Source organism: Nycticebus coucang, chromosome 3 (assembly GCF_027406575.1).
Source record: "Nycticebus coucang isolate mNycCou1 chromosome 3, mNycCou1.pri, whole genome shotgun sequence".
Classification (NCBI taxonomy): domain Eukaryota; kingdom Metazoa; phylum Chordata; class Mammalia; order Primates; family Lorisidae; genus Nycticebus; species Nycticebus coucang.
Window position 1 is genome coordinate 75,090,698 of NC_069782.1, and position 12,537 is coordinate 75,103,234.

A 12,537-nucleotide genomic window follows, 5' to 3' on the forward strand; every position below is an offset into this window, starting at 1 on the left:
CTCATCAGAGCATCTGTGTCCAAGTGGGCTCAGGACTCAGCCTTGTGAAGCCAGTAACTCCTCTGCCTCTGTTAGATGTACCTTACCCTTTTCCAACCTTTTGGGCACAGTAGCGCTCATCTGTCTGACCCCACTAGAAGAGAGAGGCCTGGCCCTTGTCAAGCTATCTGTGTAGGAGAGCGACCATGCAATTATTTATTGAAACAAGACAGTTTGAGAGTGGGGTGGGACTGAGTTAATACCAGTGATACTGAGAAAAGAGGAGTGAACGAGGACTCACCCGGCATCACCAGCACTCTGGGTGGCATGGTGACTTTTTCTTGGCTGACTATCATATCCATCAGCTACACTGATACCTTTAACACCGTTTTGCTGCCTCTACCCTTCAGATCACATCTCAAATTGCTGTGCTCCCTGATTGCGGGTCAGTCATTACAGCAGAGTTCTCAAAGGAAATCTCATTTTCCAGGCTCTGGAGGGCGTTTTAAGGTGATTGTCCTCTCACTTCCTCTCCCTACCCCTTACTCCCCTACCCACGGGGCGGGGGGAAGGGGATTTATCTTAATAAAACCATCTGAAATGATAATAATATTTAAAATATTGCAGACATAAAACCTCAAGAGCTATGCAAATGTTCAGCAATAAGAAACTGTCCAAGGAAAACTGATGCCATGAAGATGATTGGTCAGTATTTAGGAAGGTGATGATTTTGAAGCATCTGGTAACATGGAAACTGTATATGCCATAATGGTTAATGAAAAATTAAGAAGGCTGTAAAGTTGTACCACTTTGACAATAATTATATAGAAATAATAACAAATACATTAACATGTCAGGGTGGAAAGAAACAATTGCCAACACAGTAACAATAGCTTTGTTTCAATTATGTGATTGGGGTGATTTTTTTTTCTCTCCTTCACTATTCTCCAATTTTTCTGGAATGTGGTTAATATAATGGAAACAATGTGCCCTCCCACCCCTTCTTCAGGAATTAAATGAGGTAATGATTATAAAGTGACTTTTCCTTTGTTTTTCCCCTCTCTATAACCCCATTGTATCCTTATGACCTTGTCCTGAAAGAGGGAGCATGGGGCTTGGTGGAATTTTCTTGTTCCCAGGGACGAGGCTCTCTCCCATTTTCTCTCTTGTCCTCCAATTGTGTCAACCTTGGGCCACAAACGAAATGCTCTCAACAACCCCAATGGCCTTACCATGGGACCTCTTGCACCTGCAAAGTGAAGACCTCCATACCACTTCCACAGAAATGTCAACCCTGTCAGAAACAGCTTTGGTGTGTGAAGTTTTATTAGGAAAGGAAATGTCCCATGGATTTTCTATGGTTCAGACTGAAAGTTCACTCTGCCTCTCCTGACACTCACTCAGGTTTCTGGCCACCTTGGTGGTCCAGGCTCCCAGAAGGTTGTTCTGAAGCTATTTTGGACTTAGCCTCCTCTTGCAATATGTTTTCCACTTCTTCAATTTTCTTGTATTTTTTTTTTAGAGCATTTGTGAAAAGGAAAGGGATTCTTCTCAAGGTCGAAGTGCCTTTCCACCATTTAACTAACAAAGGTGAGGCATCCCAGCAGTGCCCCTTGTGGGCAGGGGTGGGGATAGGGGATGGAGATAGGGGGAGGAGAGTGGGGTGGGGAGAGGGGGTCTTGGGAAATGGACAAGGCCCTGCAAGGCCCTGACTATGCTGAGCCAAGGAGCTGGGCATGGAAAGGCTGGGATTCTGCTCCCAAAGGAATTCTGGACACTCTTAGATTTTCTTCCATGAGCCAACTAAATTAAACAAATTGCCCCCTGGAAACATTTCCTATGTTTTAGGCAAGCCCTGATTTCACTAACCTACAGAGTCTTGGAAATACATCGCCAGTATTTCTCTCAGCATGGATTGTAGCATGGGTCTATTGGGCACACCCTGGGGCTCATCAAGAGGGGCCTGGTTCAATAAATCATGGTCCATACTGACAAGGGATTGTGGAACTGAAATGCATTTGTATGTGAATGTATTTAGATGTGCACAGAATAGCTCTGTGAAGATGGAGAAGAAACCAGTAACCTTCTCTGGGGCAGGTAACTGGGGGAGCAAAAAGAGGGGAAAAGACCACTTTTTATTTTATTTGTATTTTTCGATCCCTTTTATATTTTGTACTAATCTCTCTCTCTATATGGATATTTTTATTTACTAGGAAAAAAACTTTAAATATTTTTATTTACTAGGAAAAAAACCTTAAATGTGTAACTGGTGAGAATGCTGGGAGACCTTTCCATGTGGGTAAATTACCTCTAAGGATTACAGCTTTCTTATTTTCATCTATCAGTTTTAAAAAGGGAAATGATTCCATGCCTATGTCTTTGGCAAGCCCTCTCACCCTACTTTCTTAAATTGCTTCAGGCTGCTGGTGCCAACACATTGGAGGTTTGCTTTTTTCACTTTTCAGCTCCTCACTCTCTTGGGAGCCACTTTTAAAATTTTCTGGCCAAGAACTCAGCCCACCCCTCCCTTCCCTACTCGCAAAAGGTGGCAAGAAGTCTAAAACATAAATAGTGGAAAACTGATTTTTGATAAGAACTTCAGACATACAATTTTTATAAACTTCAGCTCTTGCAAAAGTGCCTTGAATAGCCTGGATGTTGAACAATAAGGAGAACGCGGCTTGCAGCAGCCAAGTTAAGGTGCTCTCAAATCGTTCACATGTGGACAGAGGAATTAATAAATGGCTAAGTTATGAATTGCTCCTCATATGAAACTAATTTATGGCTTTCACATGAAAGCTATAACCCAGTTACAACCTAAGAATAGGGGGAAGGGGGAGAGGGAGGGGAGGGAGAGGGAGGATGGGTGGAGGGAGGGTGATTGGTGGGATTACACTTGCGGTGCATCTTACAAGGGTACATGTGAAACTTAGTAAATGTAGAATGTGAATGCTTAACACGATAACTAAGAAAATGAGGATAAGCTGGACGTGACCGTCGCTGATGCTTTCGTTCAACCTGGAAGCCTTCGCCACGGGAGGCCGCGGGGCAGCAAAGCTGGGGGTGGGCGGGGAAGCAAATCAGAGAAACAAAGAGAGAGCAGGCGGAAAGCCCTGGGGACCAGGAAGGCGAGATGGGATTCTAGTTTGACAGTGGCACCTGGTACCCGCTATGAATCAGTAATAGGACTGACTCACGTGAGTAAGGCACTTTATCGATAACAATAAGCGATTTCCCTAAGCCACTCTACCAGTGGTAACAACAAACAACAATAGCTCCCCGCTGGCATCGTCTCAACATCCGCTAAGTACGTCTTATTTTCGCCGTTTAAGGAAGCCATGGCTCCGTCCGAGCGGTAGACTTCGATCGCAGCGAGCGTCCAGACTTGACCTCAGACACCTGCGCTTGGGCGGAGCGGTGTCCGAGACTCCCCGGCTAGCCGCAGAGCCGCCTGGCCAGCCCGGTGGGGACCGCAGGGGCGGGCCGGGAGCGCAGGTGGCAGCGCCCCGCGAGGGGGCGGGCTCAGCCGGACGGTCCCGCCCGGAACCCGCCGCAGCCACACACCACTGCACCTGCCCGAGAGCCCGCGGCGGTGCTGGCAGCGAGGCGCTCCGCTGAGTCCCAGCTTTGCTGCGAACCCAGCGTCCCTCCGCCGTGCGCCCCGGCGCAGCCCGCCAGCTGTCCGCCCGGAGCCCGCCCCGCCGCCGCGCTGCACGCCCGAAGTGCGTCCTCTGCCCTCGCTGGGACAGAGGGACCCGCCACCGTCATGCTGCCGGTCATCTACACCGTCCGGGCGGGGGTGCTGCTCCTGCCGCTTCTGGTGAACCTCTGCTGCCCCTACTTCTTCCAGGACGTAGGCTACTTCCTGCAGGTGGCCGGCATGGCCTGGCGGGTGCGCAGCAACGGTCGGCGCCGGCCGGTGCTCACCATCCTGGGGGTCTTCCTAGAGAAAGCGCGCCAGACTCCGCACAAGCCTTTCCTGCTCTTCGGTGATGAGACGCTCACCTAAGCTCAGGCGGACCCGCGCAGCAACCAGGTGGCCCGGGCGCTGCACGACCCCCTCGGCCTGCGCCAGGGAGACTGCGTGGCGATCTTTATGGGTAATGAGCCGGCCTACGTGTGGTTGTGGCTGGGGCTGGCCAAGCTGGGCTGTGCCATGGCGTGCCTGAATTACAACATCCGCGCAAAGTCCCTGTTGCACTGCTTCCAGTGCTCCGGGGCGAAGGTGCTGCTGGCCGCTACAGAACTACAAGCAGCTGTTGAAGAGGTATTGCCAACCCTGAAAAAAAGATGATGTCTCCGTCTATTATGTGAGCAGAACTTCTAACACAGACGGGATCGACTCCTTGCTGGACAAAGTGGATGAAGTGTCAGCTGAACCTGTCCCAGAGGCCTGGAGGTCTGAAGTCACGTTTTCCACTCCTGCCTTTTACATTTATACCTCTGGAACCACAGGTCTCCCAAAAGCTGCTGTGATCAATCATCACCGCATATGGTATGGAACTGCTCTTTTTGTAGCAACCAGGATAAAGGCAGATGATACCATCTATGTCACTTTGCCCTTGTACCACAGTGCTGCACTTTTGATTGGCGTCCATGGATGTATCCTAACTGGTCCTACTCTTGCCTTGCGGGCTAAATTCTCAGCCAGCCAATTTTGGGATGATTGCAGAAAATACAACGTCACTGTCATCCAGTACATTGGTGAACTGCTTCGGTATTTATGCAACTCACCCCAGAAGCCAAACGATCGTGATCATAAAGTGAGACTGGCAATGGGAAATGGCTTGCGAGCAGATGTGTGGAGAGAATTCATCAAGAGGTTTGGGGATATTCACATTTACGAGTTCTATGCTGCCACTGAAGGCAATATCAGATTCCTGAATTATACAAGAAAAATAGGTGCTGTTGGAAGATTAAACTACCTACAGAGAAGATTCGTAAGTTATGACCTGATTAAATAGGATGTGGTGAAGGATCAACCTGTCCGTGATGGAGATGGATACTGCATCAGAGTTCCTAAAGGTGAAATTGGACTCCTAGTTTGCAGGATCACACAGCTTACACCATTTAGTGGCTATGCTGGGGGAAAAACTCAGACAGAGAAGAAAAAACTGAGGGATGTCTTTAAGAAAGGAGACATGTATTTCAACAGTGGAGATCTCTTAATGATTGACCATGAAAATTTCATCTACTTCCATGACAGAGTTGGAGATACATTCCGGTGGAAAGGGGAAAATGTGGCCACCATGGAAGTCGCTGACATAGTAGGACTGGTTGATTTTGTCCAGGAAGTAAATGTGTACGGAGTGCCTGTGCCAGGTCATGAAGGGTGAATTGGCATGGCTTCGATCAAGGTGAAAGAAAACCATAAGTTTGATGGAAAGAAACTCTTCCAGCGCATTGCTGATTATCTGCCCACTTATGCAAGGCCACGGTTTCTAAGAATACAGGACACCATTGAAATCACTGGAACTTTTAAACACCGCAAAGTGACCTTGGTGGAGGAGGGCTTTAACCCCACTGTCATCAAAGATGCCTTGTATTTCTTGGATGACACAGCCAAAACGTACGTGCCCATGACTGAGGACATTTATAATGCCATAAGTGCTAAAACTCTGAAACTCTGATTATTCCCGGGAGGATAACTCAGAATATTTCCTGAAAGAAATTGAATGGACTTAGTACAGCCACTTGATATAACTCAACTTTAATTTGATCAAAGATTGTGAGATGCAATTTTTTCTTAGGAAATTTTGCATACCAATAAGGGGAGACTTTTTAAAATTACCACTGAACCTTTGCACGTGAAAAGATTTAGAGATAATTATTTTTCAATGTGTACCTACTGTTCGTATATGCAAAAAGAGCCTGGCTGGAGGGAGGGTATTATTTTTTAAAATATGTAATAAAATAGATGAACACCAAAAAAAAAAAAAATAACTAAGACAATGCCAGGAAGGCTATGTTAAGCAGTGTGATGAAAATGTGTCAAACGTTCTATAAAACCAGTGTATGGTGCCCCATGACTGCATTAATGTACACAGCTATGATTTAATAATAAAAAAATAAATAAATGAATTGCTCCTCCACACTCAGGTGCAAGAAGCATCACATTTCTTTATTTTTCTAAATTAAATTACACCTGGTTCCAAGCATCTGCTCCCCAGGGTTAACAAGAAACATGACACTGGCTGTTATTGGGGCTCCTTCCCCTCCAGTTAGATCACACAAAGATCCTGGGGTTCATGGGCCCTGGAAAATGAACAAGAGCTGCTTCTTGGCTCTGGTGATTGGCATCACTGCACTGCTATGTCCTTTTTGTTACAAGTCCACTTGTAGCAAAGTGTTGGGTGACCACAGAAATACAGTTCATACCATGTAGTTATTGGCCAGAGTTTGCTGCTCGCCTCAGAGGCAGCAGAGGTAATTTCCTCTGTGTTCCCTGCTCCCCAAAGCCTTAGCTGTCCCCAGGCCCCCATGTGGGGTGGGGACAGGTTCCTGGGGCTCACTGGTCTTGCTGTTGTGGGCATCTTCCCAGTCTTGATCATACCATCTCCCCTCTTCTGTGTTACACAAACACAGCAATTTCTCCTGCTGGCCTCGCTTTCTGGAGCCAAAGCTTGTGTCTTCAAGGCTATCATTCACCTCTTAGGAATCAGTGATCAGGTCTCAGGGGGACAGTGCCTGCTTCTCTGGGCAGCACATTGAAGCTTTCCCTGGGCCGTTGACAACAACAGCACACACCACACAAGTGGTGACCCTGTGTCCTCCCTGACCCACCTCCTCATACTGGCCTCTCCAAACCCTCCTCACCACAGGGAGCCAGAGGTGTCAGTCCCCTGCTGTGCTCTCCCCAGGAGAGGGAAGCGCAGGAGGTCTCTGGCCTGCACACCTTCCTTCTTTTCCTACCACTGGGTCTCCCGCTCACCCACTCTGTGCCACCAGAAGACTGGCTCTGAGCTGCCAGCTTGTGGATGAGAGGGCTAACAGTTCACCCTGGGAGCACCAGCTCTCACTGCCCTTACCTCTCAAGGGCTGGTTCTTTCTGACCCAGGGAACACGAAGGCAGGCAGGAATTTTGGAAGCTTTTATTCAGTGCTTGCTAATATCTGGCTCCACTTGAGGTTTTTCAGAGTCTATAGAAAAGTGATTCTCAAACTTTGGTTGTGTTAAAAGATCATCTATCTGAGCTCCTTCATAAAATGTAGTATCTGAAAGATTGAGACAGTTGACTATGTGAAGCAGGCTTTAAAACCATGCTCACAGTTAATTTTAACACAGCTGGGCGTTTGAGCTCTCACTGGAAAATGTTCCTTATGCTTTCAAAGAGACAAGTCTACCTGCGATTTACTGTGTCACCTAAAATCACCACTTACTTTTCCAGTGGTATGCCAGTTGCCAGGAAGGGTAATTGTGCAGGGCTCAGCTATGCACTAATTAGCCCTCATACCTGAGAGCTGCTACAATGTGGTGGCTCCTCTGTTGGCTGCAAGAATCTCCAGCTACTCCTCAAGAGGCTCCTAGCAGAATCCCTGGCTCCTAGCAGAGAGGAGGGGCTTAGACACTAAACACTTGTTCCATGGCTGGGAAGATGGGCTGAGGGCAGGTGGATGGACAGATAAATGAATAGCTGTAAACTTTTCTGAATATTGGAAAAATGAAAGGACAATAGAGCTAGCCTTCCAATGAAAACTTTAAAGATCATTAAAAACTTTAAAGTTATAATTTGCTTCCAAATTTTATTTTTATTTTTTGATGGCAGAGAGTAATACATGTTCAAAGTGTTAGTGTACATGAAACAGGAGTGTATACATAAAAGTCAATAATACCCATCTGTCTATACCACCTAAAGTGATACACAGATTCAATGCAATCCCTATTAAAATTATGATGACATGTTTCACATAAATAGAAAAATTCTTAAAGTTTATATGGAATGACAAAAGACCCTGTGTAGCCAAAACAATCTTGATAAAGAAAAACGAAGTTGGAAGCATCACATTTCTGATTTCAAATTGTGTTGTAAAGTAATAGTAATCAAAATAGTATCATACTGGTATAAAAACAGACATAGTATATATACCAACGAAACAGAATAGAAAGCTGTGAAAAAAACCCATGCGTATATGGTCAACTAATTTTTGCCATGGTCACCAGGAACACACAAGGGGGAAAGGATGGTTTAATAAATGGTATTGGGGAAATTAGATATCCACAAGTAAAGGAATAAAATTGGACCCTTATTTGACAGCATTCAAAAAAATCAACTCAGAATGGACTAAAGACCTACCTAAAATGTAAGACCTGAAACCATAAAATTCCTAGAAGTAAATATAGGGAAAAAATCTCCTTGATATTGGCCTTTTCAATGAGTTTTTGGATATGATCCCAAAAATATAGGCAACAAAAGTTGCAAAAACAAGTAAAACTGCATCAAACTAAAAATCTTCTTCACAGCAAAGGAAACAACCAACAAAAAGAAAAGGCAGCCAACAGAGTGGGAGAAAATAGTGGTGAACCATCAATCAGATAAGAGGTTAATATCCAAAATATGTAAGGTACTCACAAACTCAATAGCAAAACCACAAATAATTTTAAAAAAGGGTAAATGAACCAAATGGATATTTCTCCAAAGAAGACATAAGAATGTCCAACAGGCATATGAAAAGGTGTTCAACTTCACTAGTAAGAAAGTGCAAATCCAAACCACTAGGAGAGATCACCTCGCACCTGTTAGGATGGCTATTATCAAAAGGACAGGGGATACCAAGTGTTGACAAGGGTGTAGAGAAAATGGAGCCATTGCACATTGTTAGTGGGAATGTGGATTTATGCAGCCATTGTGGAAAATATTATGGAATTTCCTAAAGAAGTTAAACATAGAACTACCATATGACCCAGCGATCTCTCTTCTGAGAGTATACCCAAAGAAATGACATCACCACCTTGTAAAGATGTCTGCACTCATGCCATGCTCATTGCAGCCTTATTCACAATAGTAGTCAAGCTAGGGAAACAAGCTAACTGTCCGTCACTGGATAAATGGATAATGAAAATGTGGTACATATGTACAATGGAATATTATTTAGCCTTAAAAAGAAGGAAGTCTTGTGACATGCGTTTGTGGAAATAAGCCAGACAGAGAAAAAAATAATCTGCATGATCTCGCTTAGATGTGGAATCTAAAAAAGAAAAAAAATTGAACACACGGAAACAGAGAGTAGAAGGGTGGTTACTAGGGAGGAAATGGGATGTAAGTGAAAGGGTACAAATTTGCAGTTATGTAGAATAAATGAGTCTAGAGACCTAAAGTACAGGAGTGAACTATAGTTTGTGCATCGTATATTGAAAATCTGCTAAAGTAGCCTTTAGGGACTCTTACCACACACACGCACACACACAAACACAAACAAACAGGAAAGGTAAGACTATGTTAGATGGCGAATCATGAATATTTTAATTTACTTGATTGTAGTAAACACGTCACTATGAATATGTATTTCAAAGCATCATGTTGCACTCTTTAAATAAGTACAGTAAACAATAAGGAAAAAAGTAATGCCCACTTTCCCAAATGCACATCCCAGAGGTAAACTGTTGATATGCATGTCTTCATACTTTTCTTAGTGGTCATAATACTTACGTGGACAAATGTATAGGACATTTCCTTTCCTTTAAAAAAACTCACCAGAAGTAAGGACTGACGATTTCATTTACTTTGCAATTTGCTTCTGTACTCTAAATAAATCCTGCCTATTTCTCTAGGCCAATTCAAATAGATAGTGTATTACTTTTCTTTTTAAATCGTTTCATATATGTACACCATGGAATATTATGCAGCCTTAAAGAAAGATGGAGACTTTACCTCTTTCATGTTTACATGGATGGAGCTGGAACATATTCTTCTTAGTAAAGTATCTCAAGAATGGAAGAAAAAGTACCCAATGTACTCAGTCCTACTATGAAAATAATTTAGGGTTTTCACATGAAAGCTATAACCCAGTTACAACCTAAGAATAGGGGGAAGGGGGAAAGGGAGGGGAGGGAGGGGAAGAGGGAAGGGGATTGGTGGGATTACACCAGTGGTGCATCTTACAAGGGTATATGTGAAACTTGGTAAATGGTCTGTGAAGCTAGTGAATGATGCCCCATGATCATATCAATGTACACAGCTATGATTTAATAAAAAAAAATTGTTTCATAATATTTCCTGATAGGAGTAGGTTGTAATTTGGCCTTGCCCAGCCTCTTTTCTCTCTTCTTTCTCTTCCTTTTTCTTCCTCTTTCTATTTTCTCCCTTCCCTCCTCCTCTCTCCCACTGTCTTCTGATCTGTACAAATTTGCAGGCAAATCCCTGTATCCTCTAAGCACTGTTGCTAGCCCAAATGGGGACTTTGTGCAATTAGAAAAAGGCACCACCCGAGATGTCTTACTGTCAGAAAACTGTTACAATGAGGTGGAGCAAGATGGTGGCTGAGTAACAGCTTCCTTACATCTGGGCCCCATGAGTCTGGGGAGATAGGACTCCAGGCATCTCTGGCTGGTGGGATCTGCCTATCATCACCCCTGAGAGGATACAGGGAGTCAGCGAGAGACTTCTGGACTCCAAGAGGAGGACTAAAACAGTGGAAAAATGGCAAGTGGTCACGTGTGTTCAATCCGTCTAAACCCGCCTGCAACTGTAAGTTCAGCAGCACTGAGACTGCAAACCAGAAAGGTCTTACCTGTGAACTGTTTTGGTGTCTTTGGACTTGGCACTCAGTTGAACTGCCTTGGGGAGAGCCTGAGTGGGAGTGTGGAGAACTTTGGCCGTTGTCTAGGGCCCCAGTCTGAGCTGCTGAGCCAGACGGAACTAATAGTGTTTGGCTGTGGGTCACAGGGAGTCATTGTGAGCAATCTGCCCTGGCAAGCTCCGCTCTCAGGGTTGCAGAGCTAGAATCGGGTGGGAGCTGGTAACTCAGCAACCAAGTAGCCTAAGGGTGGGGTCTGAGCTGCCTTGCAGCCCTAACCCTCAGGGGCAGAGTGAGACCGGTTTTGGCACACTAGGTTAGTGGATAGCCACTTCAGCAGTGATTCCAGCGACAAGCACTTTCCTGGGAAAGCTTCTGCTCAGCAAGTTTACAAGTTCAAAGTGCCTTTTAAGTGGGCTGAAGAGAGATTTAGGGTGTCTACCTGCTGGGGTTTGAGAAATCAGCAGCCTCCAGTTGTATCAGAACTGTGATTAACATCTCATACCCCAGAAGACCACGTGTTGCCCAGACAATATTCAATAACATATACATACTGCTTTGTTTTTGGTTATGTTTCTTTTTTTTTTTTTTTGGTTGTTTTTTTTGTTTATTTTGATGTTGTTGATGTTGTTTTGTTTTTTAATTTCAACCTTTTCCATACAGATCCTTTTTCTTTCTCAATTTTTCTAGTTTAATTATAATTTCCCATTGCTGCCTTTTTCAATAACTAGAACTTCATTTTTGCTAGTGTTTCTACCGCTATTATTTGGTTTTTCACCCAATTTTATCCCGTAAAGTTTTCTGTTTGCTTGTTTTGGTTTGATTTATAGCATTTTTGTCTTTCCTCTCTACTTGGTGGAGGTGGGGTACTGTGTCTGATCAGGTTAGCAAAGAGCTGCTGACCTCAAGGGAATCACCCAACTGGGCACCCCCAGAAGGTGGGTTTTTTTTTTAAGGTTGTGTCAAAGTACCCTACTGCACACCTATATTGCTCTGTCTCCCTCTTTCTGTGCCTCTCTTCTTTTTCTCAATATTCCTTTTACCCACCCCCTCTCCTTTCTCTATTTTTCTTTTTTTTTCTTATCACTCGGTCCTCTTTTCTTTCATCCCTTTTTTGCTCTTCAACCTTCTCACCCTTCTGATCCTGTAACCCTTAGTCCACAGGCATGAGAACTTAAAGAGCAAGAGGAAGTGAAAGGAAAATTAGGGCAAGGAAACAGATAAAAGAAATCACTCATGAGGAAGAATCAGAAGAAAACTCCAGGCAACATGAAGAACCAGTCCAGAACAACCCTGCCAAGGGACCATGAGGTAGCTACTGCAGATGATTCCACCTATAAAGAAATGTTAGGAATGACAGAAAGGGAATTTAGAATACACATGTTGAAAACAATGAAAGAAATGATGGAAACAATGAAGGAAACTGCTAATAAAATGGAAAATAACCAAAAGGAAATCCAAAAACAGAATCAAATAAGAGATGAACGATATGAAGAATATAAAAAGAATGTAGCAGAGCTGAAGGAACTGAAACAGTCAATTAGGGAACTTAAAGATGCAATGGAAAGTATCAGCAACAGGTTAGACCATGCAGAAGAAAGAATTTCAAAGGTAGAAGACAAAGTTCTTGAGATAACTCAGATAGTAAAAGAGGCAGAAAAGAAGAGAGAGAAAGCAGAATGTTCACTGTCACATTTATGGGACTTTATGAAGCATTCCAACATACGAGTTATAGGAATCCCAGAAGGGGAAGAAGAATGTCCCAGAGGAATGGAAGCCATACTAGAGAATATTATAAAAGAAAATTTCCCAAATATCACCAAAG

At 44.0% G+C, this 12,537-nt stretch overlaps 1 pseudogene across 1 annotated transcript; it reads left to right on the forward strand.

Moving 5' to 3' along the window:
- Positions 1–3,283: 3,283 nt before the first annotated feature.
- On the forward strand, positions 3,284–6,032 carry LOC128581507 (long-chain fatty acid transport protein 2-like; annotated as a pseudogene). The gene has a single exon (XR_008378859.1). The product of XR_008378859.1 is annotated as a long-chain fatty acid transport protein 2-like (transcript).
- The last annotated feature ends 6,505 nt before the right edge of the window (positions 6,033–12,537 follow it).